Source organism: Gossypium hirsutum, chromosome D02 (genome assembly GCF_007990345.1).
Source record: "Gossypium hirsutum isolate 1008001.06 chromosome D02, Gossypium_hirsutum_v2.1, whole genome shotgun sequence".
NCBI classification, from domain to species: Eukaryota; Viridiplantae; Streptophyta; class Magnoliopsida; order Malvales; family Malvaceae; genus Gossypium; species Gossypium hirsutum.
Genome location: NC_053438.1, coordinates 21,638,842 through 21,653,114, shown reverse-complemented (window position 1 = coordinate 21,653,114; position 14,273 = coordinate 21,638,842). Strand labels below are relative to the sequence as shown.

Here is a 14,273-nt window from a genome sequence, read left to right as displayed (position 1 = left end):
TTCTTTGGCCTTAGGTGATCCAAGCTTAAAGGCCGAGAAAGAGGAAATGAGGGAACCTATTGTTTAGCAAGGTTTTGTTTTGGTTTTTATTATTAATGTTATTTTAATAATTTATATGGATTTAAATCTAACCATTTTCTCGTGGAATTTCCAAGGTTGCGTTAGTAATAAATTTATTCATTTTTTTGTGAATATAATATCGAATATGGGTCAAATATTGTGTGCTTGTTGGAGCCGAGAGTAAATGGTAAAAATGCTAATTTTATCATTGAAAAACTAGATTTTATTATTCTCACAGTGTTGAAGTTATTGGTTTTTCAAGAGGAATCTGAGTAGGTTGGAAGGATTCTATTCGGATTGAAATTATCCAAAATTATCCGCAGTTTATTCTTCTTCGTGTCTATGGTAATGTTCAATCTAATTCCATTTTTATTTCATTTTTTATGGGAATCTGGACAAAAAGAAAAGGAAGGGTATTTGGGAAGATTTAAAATCTACTTTACTTCTTGATTCTTTCCCATGTTTAATTATGGGTGACTTTAATGCTATTCTTTCACCTGCTTATAAGAAAACATTTATGTCACAAGGAAAATATGTAACCTTTTTGGCAATTTTATAGATTCTTGTAATTTGCAGGATGTAGGCTATATCGGTCCATCCTTCACTTGGCAAAGAGCTGGCATGTTTGAAAGATTAGATTGAGCGTTCCCTAATAATACTTGGGTTTCAACTTTTACACAATGCCTTGTTTCTCACTTGCCAACGATTAAGGCCGATCATAGGCCTATTCTTTTGAGGACCAAACCGAAAATTAGATTAGCTATAAAGAGACCTTTTTGGTTCCTAACGGGATGGATGAAGCATGCTAAATTTCCTTCCTTTGTGAAAGATAAGTGGAAATTTTCGGACAATATGGCTAGCTCTCTCACTGATTTTATTGTGCAAATTAAGGAATAGAACAAGATCGTGCATGGATTTATTGGTACTTGCAAAAGGTAACTTATGCAATCAGTTTCTAATATTCAGAGGGCACTGGATCATTCTACCTCTAGTCAGTTAGCTCAACTAAAGGTTGATGTTCATGAAGAGTTGGAAAATTTGCTAAATCATGAAGAGCTCCTTTGAAGGCAAAAAGCTCGATGTGATTGGCTCCAACTTAGTGACCGTAACACCAAATTTTTCCATATTCGTACGGTCCAAGAAAGGAAATTCAATCATATCATGGCTTTATGCATTCACAATAGGGAGTGGTGTTCCGACCAGAATATCCTTCAATCAAAGGCAATTGGTTTTTTTAAAGAATATTTATGGAAAAACACCTGAACCCATGAGAGATTTACCTTCTAATATTTTCCCTAGGCTTAAGACTCAAGATATTGATTTCTTGGAAAAGCTGGTGTCCAATGAAGAAATAAAGAAAGCTTTACTCAACATGGATCCATTGAAAGCTCTGGGAAGTGATGGCTTTCATGCGCATTTTTTTCAGAGTCAGTGGGATACTGTAGGCAATGTAGTCTGTGAGAGGGTTCAAGGAGTTTTCACTGGTAACACCATTGATCCGGAGTTGAACAATTCACTGATCATGCTTATCCCGAAGAAAGATAATCCTGAAGGCTTTAGCCAATTTCGTCCTATCAACTTGTGTTTAGTAATGTAAAAATTGGTGATGAAAGTAATTGCTAATAGATTCAAATTGATTTTTTTCATAACTTTATCTCGCAGGAACAAGCCAGTTTCATTATAGGACGTAACATTTCTGATAATGTTATTATAGCACAAGAAGTAATTCATTCCATGTGGAAAAAATTAGGTGGTAAGAATTGGATGGTGGTCAAGTTAGATTTGGAAAAGGCTTATGACAGAGTGAGCTAAAAATTTATCGGTGTCTTATAGGTTGCGGAGATTCCAGATTTTTTTAATTCAGTAATCATGGTAGCTATTTCTTCCTTGATTATGTAGGTTCTCTGAAATAAAGTTCCCATTCAAAAATTCAAACCGGCTAGAGATATCCGAAAGGGTTGTCTATTATCACCTTACCTTTTTGTGTTGTGCATAGAATCACTAAGCCATTTTATTCACACAAAAATTGATAAAAATGAATGGTGCCCTATTTGTCTTTCAAGATTAGGTCCTGCTTTGTCTCATTTATTTTTCGCTGATGATTTGGTCATTTTCTATAAAGCAGAGTCGGAGCAAGCTTATTTGTTAGTAGGTATATTAGAGCATTTTTGCGCTTTTTCTGGGCACAAGATTGATGCTTGGAAAAGTAACATCTATTTCTCAAAAGGACTGGAAAATGGTATTTGCACTCGAATTAGTCAATTATTTGGCTTTCAGGTTGTTCAAAACCTTGGAATGTATCTAGTGTACCTTTGCTCCATGATATGGTTACTAAAAGTGCCCTGAGTTTTGTTGTGGAAAAGGTGAGGTGTAAATTACACAGTTGGGAAGCAAGGAAGTTATCAATTGCAGGAAGGGTCACTCTGTCCTCCTTGCTATCTTGAATTACTTTATGCATACTATGATGATCCCAAAAGGAGTTTGTGAAGAAATTGAGCAAATTGTATGACTGTTTATTTTGGCTATACTAGCGATCATCCAAAACTTGCTTTGGTCAGGTGGGATTCCATTTGTTAGCCTAGATCCTGAGGAGGTCTTGGATTTCGGCATTTGCATTACCAGAATAACTTGTTTCTTATGAAGATTGGGTTCAATTTAGTCAGTAAGGACAATGCCTTATGGGTTCGTATTCTTCATACGAAATATGAGATCAAGGACCAACTTCCGAACTCTATTGCTAGGAGCCAATGTTCGCACTTATGGAGGTCTCTTTCTAAGGTATGATCCCTTTTATATGAGAACCTAGCTTGGTTAGTGGATAATGGTACCAATATACGATGTTGGAAGGATTCTTAGATCCCAAGAATTGGTCCTTTAATTTCACATATTCTTGCTCATGCAAATATTGATTTGGAGTGCATCCTCAGCGATTTGGTAACGCTTGATGGAACTTGGAATCTGGATCTTTTTCGTGTGTGGTTACCTGACGAGGTGATTGAACGAATAGTAAGTATTCCTCCTCCACATCAGGATTCGGGTTTAGATAAGGTGATTTAGGCTTCCTCGACTTCAGGTTCTTTTTCTGTTCGTAGCATTTTCTGGTCGATAAAACAAGATTCTTGGAATCCTAAAGATATCCATTAGAAGAATACCTAGAAATATCAAGGACCTTAAAGAGTTCGTTTTTTTCTTTGGCTTGGTTACAAGCAGAGATTATTAACTAACTCAAAACGCACCAGGCGAGGATTGGGTCACAACAGCTCTTGCCTTATATGTGGCCATGAAATATAAGATGCTCTCCATATCCTTCGAGATTGTTTGATTAAAAAGGAAGTGTGGATGTATGTGGTCCTAATTGAATAGAAAAATAGGTTCTTCTTTAACCCTTGTCAAATTTGGTTATCTTCTAACCTTTGTTGTCACAGGAGATTGTAGGATCATGGCGTCATTTGGCCATGTCTCTTTGGTATAATCAGTTGGCGAATCTGGAAGAATAAAAATCTTTTCATCTTTCAGAATGTTACTTGGTCAGCTTACGAAACAATCAAAGCTTCCTTTAGTTGGGCAGAACAATTGAAATCAAGTCGAAACATTTATAAGCCCAATGTCCTACATAAGTGTTACCAAACGTAAACTGGAGGAATATGGGTTCACCTATTTTCTGATGGTGTTGTGGAGCGAGTCACTGGGAATGCTTCTATTGGTGGTGTGCTACGAGATTAGTTAGGTAACTGGATTTTAGGTTATAATCGCTACCATGTAGTTGTACCCCTTTTGAGGCAGAACTTTGGGGTATACTAGATGGAATCCTCATTCTATTAAATAAAGGTTATAAACGGGCCACAGTTCAGACATATAGTTCAGATGTGGGTAAGGCCTTGACAAATAAGGGATTGGAAGACTCAGGCATCACAACACTTAGACGAGTTCAAAGGATTATGCATTCTGTAGGACAATGGCAAGTCAAATATGTGCCCAGAGAGAGAAACCTAATTGTAGATCGATTGGCTAAGCTTTTCCTAGCCTGGAAGTCAAGTTTACAAATTTTCGATGTACCACGTATTGAGGTGGTAGGGGCTCTTCAACAAGATAAAGCTTGTAATGCTTTTGAACAATTGATTTGATGTACTTGTTTTATTTTTAACCCCCCAACAAAAAAGATGAGGATAAGATTGTTATGAATCAATCAATCATTCTCTATTCTTTTCTTTGAAATAAAATCCACCAACAAGCTAAAAAACAATTGCAGCTTCAATTCTTAGATTATTTGTTAATAGAAAACTAATCAAAATGAATCAAGTTAAAAATGCCAACAAATTTAGTGCACTTTAACTGTCCAAATTCATTGTCTCAAATGCTACCCTACCTTACTATCCCAAGTGATGTTGGAACCATAAGTAAAACAAGAACGCCAAAAAGAGTTAAAATCCCAACAATAGATGATAAATAGTAATGCACCATAAAATATATTTGTAAAAGCGTAAATCCATCACGTCGGCTACTTTCCTTTTCTGAATTGGCAGTGTGTGTTTTCATTTCATTTCAATTTAATCTTTATAGGTACATTTGAAAAGGTAAAAAAACAAGAACACCTTTCGGCCTTACATTGGCCACAAAAATGCAGGATTCACGAAACTCATTTTGCCAAAATCACTTTATAGTCATGAAAGAATTCTGAATTCAACTACTTACTGCGTAGGTGTAGATTATCTCATTAATTACTAAAAGAAAAAAAAAAAGAAAAAGAAAATAAGAGCTCCAATGAAAGCGTGAAAATTTCAATCCTTCAAACCTTTTTGCATGGGAAAATCACGAGCTGGTGGTTTGGTCGTGGGAAAGGTGATGAAATCCATGAAACATTGATTGGTTGAAGCTTTTATTCTCTCAGGGAAAGAAAAAAAAAAGGTGAAAAGAAATGGCAATGCATGCATGACCAAGTTGAAAACTACAAAAAAAGAACACAAAGCATATGATCAGTCAAATATCACGCAAGGCCCGACAAAAGTTATAAAGACAAAAAAACCGTTGAAGTTTTCCGCTCTAGGAAATGATTAACTTCTACAGCGCTGTTTGTAACCAGCCTTGAGATATTAGGCAGCACGCCATTCAACATCTCACATCTATATTTTTCAGGTTATTTTAGGTTAAAATTTTCTATTAGTCCCTTTACTTTGTGAAAATTATGGATTTAGTCCTTGTACTTTAATTTGATCAATTTTAGTTCCTTCACTTTTTCGAATTGGTCAATTTTAGTTCCTGTACTTTTTGATTTTTGAAATTTAAAATTTTAGTCCTAACTCAAACAATAGCAGTTAAAGTTAATTACTAGTCTTGTACTATATAGAAGGTTATAAAGTTAGTCCATATTTTCCAATTATATCATTCTAAGTCTCCATACTTTTCAAATTTTAAAATTTCAGTCTTGGCACAAATGACATTTGTTAATTCATTAACTAGAATTTTTAGTGCATAATATATGTAAATAACAAGTTGACTTTGCATTACACATATGATAATATGTTTAGCGCATCAGATTTTGAAAATAGCAAAACTTAACTTAATGAATTTAATAGTTATTGTTTGGTGAAGACTGCAATTTTAAAATTTGAAAAGTATAGGGACTAAAAATGATCAAATTAAAGTACAATAATTAAATCCACAACTTTCGCAAAGTACAAGGACTAATAGCGGAATTTAACCATTATTTTATTTTAAATATTGTTTTTCGAATATCTATTTAGCTTGTATACAAATATAAATATATGAAAAAACTTTCAAAAAGAATTAAAAGAATAAATGATATATTCTCCTACTTTCAATTGTTCAATTTTCCAGCAGAATTGGTTAGACCTTAAATTCTTCATCATTATCATTATTATCGCACAAATTGATCAAATTAGGTAAAATGGATTTAATTTAAAATTCGGTTATAAAATAACCCTTAAATTAGATTTAAAACAGCCCATAACATAATATAAAAAAATTCATTTTTATTTTGTTTTAAAACCTTCAATTAATGGGAAAAAAATTTTAAAAAAAAATCGATTTTAACAATTATTTCATTTTCGATTTTTTACCAGTTGACTCTCAAACTTGTTAAACGGCTAGTTGATTCGATTTTCTAATCAGTGACATTAGTTGACATTCTTAGAAGAAACTATATCAATTTTATATGACAAAAATTGAAATTTAACTAACCCTGTTTTTACTTGTCTAATATTTTCTAAGTAAACTCACTCAAGTTAACTAAATTATTGATAAATTTACGTTTGGTCACTCAACTTTAAGAAGTTACAAAATGATCATTGAATTGTTTGAAAATTTTCATTTAATTCACTATATTGTTAAAATTGTTGTTGTATGACCTTTTTTGTTTGTACCACTATACCAATTGGAAGCTCTTATTCCTATTCTCTTCTACAGTTTATTTTTTTTATGAAATTGTTTTAAACATTACAAATCTGTGAACTAAAATCAAAACAATTTTCTTCTCCGATTCGACATTAACTATCATGTCAGCTTAGATCTAAGGTATATTATTCTACTTGTTGGTGGATACTGATCCATTGTACTGGTCGTGGAATCGTCTCTTGGAACTCACTAGCTGCACTTTTTTTGGATAAAAACGTACTAGCCTAGTGACTTCAATAAAAACTTTCAAATAGTTCAATGACTTAAATGGAAACTTTCGAATAATTTAGTGATCATTTTATAACTTTTTGAAATTATGTAACTAAAATGTAAACATACTAATAATTTACTGACATTGAATATAATTTACCTTATTTTTTAAAGATTGTTTAGCCTTAAAATTTGAGTAATTCAAATGTAGTTTTGTCATAAGTTCAAGGGTTGGGCACATAACAACTTAACATAACGCTTTCAATAATCAAGCAAGGACAAACAACTAAATGCCAGAGGGAGAGTTATCAGTAGACTTATTCATGGGTCGAGTTATTCGCCCAAGCCAAAAGGCCCGCTCGAAATTTGGGAAGATTTTGGCAAAAATGTTATGCTCGAAAAATAGGCTTGAGCAAAAAATTCAGGCCTGTTTAAAATATGAGTTGGGCTTATGCTTGATCAGTCAAGGCTCGAGCTCGACCCAACTTGTTTTTAAATTAGTAATATTTTATTTCATGTTATTTTTATATATTATATAATTTATAACACAAAAAATTAAATTTATAGTAATATATAATAATATTACTATGATGTAAACATTAAACATTGTTAAGGTGACTATATATACAATTTTAATAAATAAAAAATATTTAAAATTATTAAATATTAATTAAAAATAATATAAATTAATATATATTTAAAAATTAAATATTAATTTTTTGGTAATAGGGGTAGGTCTAAAATGAGTTTAAGTTAACTATTTATAAATGTTGGCAGATTTAGAAAAAAATATAAGCCCATATTTTAGATTGGCCGAACTTAAGTTAATATAAAATGCGTTAATATGATGCACAGTTTTAACCTATGAACACCTCTAATTTGTCCATGTTTCAAATCATTCTAGCATAATAACAATATTAATGCACTTTCCTCCCTCATTCTCTTAAAGGCTTTAAAACTCTCTTTCTTTAAAAAAAAAATCAAGTTCAACTTTTGTTTTAATTTGTTACTTCTCTCGCGATTTAGCTGATGTAGATTTTATTTTTACATGTGAACCACTTTAATTCAAACTTAATATTTGGTTCAATTGATGCATGCCAATTTCTTTTATTAAAATTTAAGGTGCGTTTGTTTGGTGTAAAATGTTTTCCGGAAAACATTTTACTTAATTTTCGGTGTTTGTTTGGGGGAAAATGAATTCGGAAAACATTTTCCGAAACACGGTAAAATCAAAGCCATTCCTCCGGAAAATGTCTTACCAATTTCTAAGCCGTAAGACATTTTCCATTCTCTTCTAAGCAGCAGTGGTTCTCCCTTCCTCAAAGCTTCCGCCTCTCCTCCTCATCTCTGCCTCACCATTTCTGTCTCTCAGCTTCGTCTTCCTTCTCCATCTTTCTGCTCCATAGATCTGTCGGTGAGTCACCCAAAAGCTTCAAGTTTTTTTTTTGGCTCAATTTCGCTTTCTCTTTAGTCTGATATGATGATCAACAAAATCAATTTTCTTTTCCTTTTTTCATAATTTATGACTTTTTAAGCTAGATTTTTAGTAATTGCTAGTGGATCAATGAAATGGGGTTATTGTTTATTGTTAAACCATGGAGGAATTTTATGAGTTTACAGCTTAAAATTGGTGGTTTTTGCTGGATTTTCCAGAAATCGGAAAAAGGATGAAAACTCATCCTCTTCTTCCCTACACCACTCGACCCCCACTTCTTCACTAAGGGAAGCTTTCCCTTTTAATTTTCTTGCTATTTTCTCTATAAAAATCTCAACATTTCATTTCAAGTTTTTTTAACAAAATAAACTCATTGTTATATTTCTACCTTCAAAGCTTCAGTTTTTAGCTAAGGGTTTTTTTTTCAGCAATAAACTATTTTTTTGCTAATGTTGTTGGAATGGTATATAGGTTGTTCTTAATATTTCCTTAAATATACTATGATATTCTGAATGCCGTGGGTCTTATTTACTGGAATAAATTGTTAATGCTTTTATTCCTTTGCATTATAATTGATTCCATGGTTTAGTTTTAGCATTGAGTTAATGGATTAAAAAGAAGTATTGAGGTGATTATCCTTACTGTTAAGTTTTTGTTTAAAAATGTCAAATAGAGAGACTTTATGCTTGAGATTTGATCTTTTATTTCTTGAATATTAAAAATTGTTAGCAACTCATATATAAAGACTTTATGCTTGAGAAACAAACCAATCAAAAATACCAATAAGACTTTTAGTTCAATCCAAATTTCCTTAGAAAATTCAATGTTAAAATAAGTTTGACTACTAGAAGATCTCTGCCATTATGCTGATTATTAAATACCTTTTTATATGACTATTTTAATGGAATAAGCTATTGTAATTGGTTGCAACGATGTAGGAATTTTGATGGTTAAACGATGTAGGAATTTTGTGGGTTTACAGCTTAAAAAATTGGTGGTTTCAATTAGATGGGGTTATTCTTCAAAATGGACATAAAATTTTTTACTTTTTCAGAAATAAGTACTAGGTTAGTTTGGTTAAACTAAGACCTGATTTGGTTAGTTTGGCTTGCAACTTCGGTAAGAAAAACAAGTGCTTTAATTATATATATTATGCATATGTCTTTCAGTTTTTTATTATAGTAATAATATGAGCCATGTATATGTATATATATACTGTTGGAGGAGTCAAGACCGCAGGAAGAAGTATAGCATTTATCAATAGGTGAAAACACAAAGGGGGACCATCCTTTTAGAAAGAAAGAAAAAACTGACGAAATATTAATGCATATTGGATATTCATGAATTTGATTAACTACTGTAGATATAATGGTGCATAATGGTATTTGTTTTTGTAAATTACTGATTTGCTTCAGTTTGTTTCAGTGTCAAATTTCTATTAATGTATATCTTTGTTGAACTTTGGTAAAGGTTTTGACATGTTTTAAGTATATATTACATGTTGCAAATATTTGCCTGATGATTTGGTCTGAGATCTTATATTTTGGACTCGTTTTCATATGCCAATTGTTTGTGAAATGAGTTGGTAACATGTTGAACATGTTTAAGAGCATGTAGGAGACCATTAGCATATCTTGAAATTCTATTTTCTGCACTTCTACTCTTTTGTCTCGAGACTATAAGAACATTCTATTGCATTTTTTGGCAGAGGTCTAGAGACAATATTGAGACAAGGTCATAGAGGAGGATAGAAAATATGTACCCTGGTCGCGATGCAGGTACGTTTCATCTTGCTATGCGTTCACCTCCTTTAGTTGTTGTTGTAAATAATCAGCTTTACTCTGCTAATTAAGAAACTAATGAAGTTAAGAAATATGATAAGGTTAATAACTCATGGAGTGTTGTGAAGAGACTACCTGTGAGGGCGGCCTCTTCCTACGGTTGGGGGCTGGCATTTAAAGCATGCGGAAACAATTTACTAGTAATAGGAGCTGGAGGTCATGGAGGGCATGATGATGGAGTAAATGTTCTGCATTCTTAGAATCCAGAGGAGGGAAACAGGGATGGACAAGAGTGGAATGTGCTTGCTGTCAAGGCACAGGCAGGTGCTTTTGTGTATAATTGTGCGGTAATGGGCTGTTAATGAGAGTTGCCGCATCTTTGGTGCAAACATCGACATCTGGAAGACCAAGATCAACGATCTTCTATCTGTTATAATTTTTATTGTCTCAGTATCATTAATTTTATTGTTCTTTTTCCCATTTTATGATTCAGAAGAATAATTGACCTCGAATCAATTTCTTAAAGTTATCAACCGAATGTGTTGATCCCTCTATTGCAAGCATTAACCTCAAACCAAGTAATGACTAGTTCCATTTATCTTGTACTTTGGCATTGAATTCTTTTCTCGTAATTGCTTTTATGCTGAGCGTAATTTCATCAGGAGATCACTATAATTGATTCACTACTAATTAGTAAATTTTGGAAGTAGTTTGCAATGCTTTTATATTTTAATAATTGAGTATTATTATATATTTAATTTGATTTATTTATTTATAAATAAATTATTTCAATATATGTAAAAACAATTTAAAATATAAAAATTTATTAATATATATTAATATATGTAAAAACAGCTTTTCCGGAAAATATTTTCAGGAAATCTACCAAACAGTAGAAAATATTTTACACAGATTCAATCAAATACCAAAAAATATTTTTCAGTAAATCATTTTACAGAAAAGTAAAATATTTTCCAGAAATCATTTTACGGAAAATATTTTACTGGTAATCAAACGGACCCTTATACTCATATACTCATTGAATTATGATTTGATAATGTTGCTACATGTGAACCAATTAGCTCGATGGGTCCGCCGAGTTGAGAACTGAAAATTCATGATTAGTGTAGTGATTAAAAGAAGTTGATGTTTGGTTTTTAAAATTGCGCTCACAAAATATTAATCAAAATGGGATTTAAAACAATATTTATTAAAAAATTATTATAGTAATTAATTGAAATTCGAGTAAAAATATAATGTCTTTGTATTAGGTGTTTGATTATATTTTATCCATTCTACTGAAAAATAAGTAAAGTAATCTATGTATTTTAGATCAAATTGATCATTTCTGTTAAAAATTTTATTTATTTTCTATTGTTAAAAAATGACATGGTTGACAGATAACCAAACAGTGGCATATGACATGTCACGCGTACCTAATGCTGACATACAAAGACTAATTTTTAACAATAAAAATAGATAAAATTTTTAATAGAAATATTAATTTATTTTTTTATCTAATGTATAAATATAAATTTATACATTTTTTAAGAGATAGAATACAAATCATATATAGAAATTATTTTATTCATTTTCAAAAGATAAAATACAAATTAACTATTGATATAAGAGTTTTAATAATACATTAAAAACCAACCGTACAGGAGTTGCCGACACAATCTGTCACGCTTTTATCCCACTGCTACCCAACGTATCTAGAGAGAATAGCGTTTAATGATGATGCCTGCCACTGGCAAATTGCAAATTTACAAATAGTATTGTCATTAATTATTCTAAACCAAAAAAAATGATGGGCCTGATTAGCTTGGTGCTCACTAAATCAATTCTATTTAGTTTTCTTTGAATCAGATTGGTTTTAATCAAACTAAAAACAGTAATCACAGATATTACAACAGTAAAATTAAATTAACAAAAAGAAATTAGATTCAAGCGCAGTAATTATAAAGTCATCAAAATAAAAAAGTGACCCATTAAAAATATTTTTATATATATTAAATGAAATAATAAATGATAAAATATATTTATATTTACATTAAATTATAATAAAAATACTTATATTATATTTACATTAAATAATAATATTAAAATTATGTTATATTAAATAATAATTAAAATCATTATTATACTAAAGAAATAATAATACTGAAGGGTAAAATAAAAATTGCATTATCTATTAGAGGTCCAGACGCACCGGATCCCGAAGCATCAAATGGAAAATGAAGGGTTAGCGTGGTTGAAAAGTCAACTAGAGATCATCCAAATTAACCTCCATTTCGGTTGTAATTTGTTTTTTTACTTAAAAGATGCTAACGAGCACTTGTGAATCCAAAATGAGTCAAATCCTAAATTTGATTAGGAGTTTTGTGATTTTCATAGTATAGGACCTCAAACCTACCTTAAAAAATTGTGTATAATTAACTTCCAAGTTGAAACTCAATGCTTTGAGTTTGACTCAACAGTCAAATGTAGTAGATAATAAAATTCGAGTATCAGATTGAGTAATTCGTTGACATTTTGATTATAAGGTTTTGGAAGAGATAAGGAAAAAAGCCTTATATTTTATTCATTGACGATTGATTGAATAAAATACAAGGAAACCCAACATTTGCAAAAACAAAATGGCAATAGTATTCCTTTATGAGAAGGAAAGTTATTGAAATAACAAACAATTCAAATGCTGCAGGATTAGAATAACAAATTAAGGGTGTGTTTGGTTGATATTGGGACCTTAGCTGTCTTGTATTTGAAGTTTGAACAACTCCTTGAACGACATGTTTTGTCACTGTATTCTATTCTTTGTTTGAACAACTATTAGTACAGACCTTTTAGTAAGCAGTTTGGACATAAAATTGACATTTTTTACTTTGATCTTCATGATGTGTTACTATATTATCAAATGGTCCTCGAGCCAAATTATATTCTATCCTTAATGTTGTTGATCGAATTTAGAGAGTAAGAGAAGGATCAACTTTCTATCCTTAATGTTGTTAATCAAATTTGGAGAGTAAGAGAATGATCAACTTTCATACCTTATCCTTATCTGTTTACTTGGAGACCAAACTGGTTGTTTTACTTGAAGGAAGTTATGGGATAACTATTGAAGATATTTCAAGAAAGAAATTCAACCATTTACTAAGAGTTTTAAGCTTATCAAAATGTTTCTTTGTCACACATTGTGATGTGGTTTTTTAGTGTCTTTTGTAATCAATTTTGGGGGGGGGGGTTTCACTTGTTATTTTGTGACACTCTTTTTTTCTCGGAGAGATATTATTGATAACAATTTAGGTTCGACTTTGGGACTGCAATTATCCATTGTTAGAGGGTAGATTGGGCTTAAGCCAATTTTTGTACCAGATAAATTGTTGAGTGAAAATCATTCTCTAAGTAAGGCTTCATAGACATAGGATTGTTGATCCAAATTTTGTTAACAAACATCATGTGTTGATTTCTCTCCTTGCTTTACTCTCCATTTATAAACTGTTGTAAACTTATCCTATTCAACTTGTGTCCAAACATCAAGTGGGACATTAAGTAAGGACAAGGAGCAAATCGACTTATGTTTTTCCAATTGAGTGGAAAAGTGAAAAGAGGGAGAAGAAAACAGAGAGATGATAAATTTTGATTATGCTTGATAGGCAAGAAAAGAGAGATGAAAATAATTTATCCTAATACATAAAACAAATCATTCCAAATTTGAAGATAAGAGAAGAGAAAATGAGAGAGGTATGTAAGTTAGTTTATGCAGATTTCAAAAGGACAAAAACTTTCCTCTCAGTTTTTAACTCAACCAAGCAATGAATAGATATAAATTTATTTTTTTAACTTTTCTATATTTTCTACCAAGCACATGAATGATAACAATATGTAGCTCTAGGATTATAAGAGAAAATATGAGGAGGATGAGAGAGAGGAACCTAGAGTTCTTTCAAGAGGTACATCACCTAAAGTATTTTAAGGTAGTAACAACCCTATAATCAACTTTAGTTGAGGATTTTGCTATAGTTGGATGCTATTGGATGGTATTTTGACAATTAACTGATGGAAGCAAATCCCAACAAGAGAATGCAACTAGTGGTGGAAGTACAATCTCCAGCATCCTTAACCTAAATAACTCCCACATACATGTAAAGATTGTTTTTCAGGTTTGATGAGTGATGCATCTGGTAATGCCAAAAAATTTTGATTTGAAACTCGACATTGTTTTTGGGTCGAAAATAGTAAAATTTTAAGAAAAATTTCAATATGTGTTAGATAGGGCTTAGGGTTCGTGAAAGTAATATTATATTTGGATATGGAAAACAATAAAAAGAATTGTAGATGTGAAAATGTAGAGAAATGACTAAATTGTAAACTAG

The 14,273-nt window shown here is 31.4% G+C and overlaps 1 long non-coding RNA gene across 1 annotated transcript; it reads left to right on the top strand.

Annotated features, from left to right (window-relative positions):
- The first annotated feature begins 7,545 nt into the window (after nucleotides 1–7,545).
- On the top strand, nucleotides 7,546–10,502 carry LOC107910196 (uncharacterized). Its single transcript, XR_001687530.2, has 3 exons — nucleotides 7,546–8,095; nucleotides 9,825–9,894; nucleotides 9,999–10,502. It is a non-coding gene; the product is annotated as an uncharacterized lncRNA (long non-coding RNA).
- The last annotated feature ends 3,771 nt before the right edge of the window (nucleotides 10,503–14,273 follow it).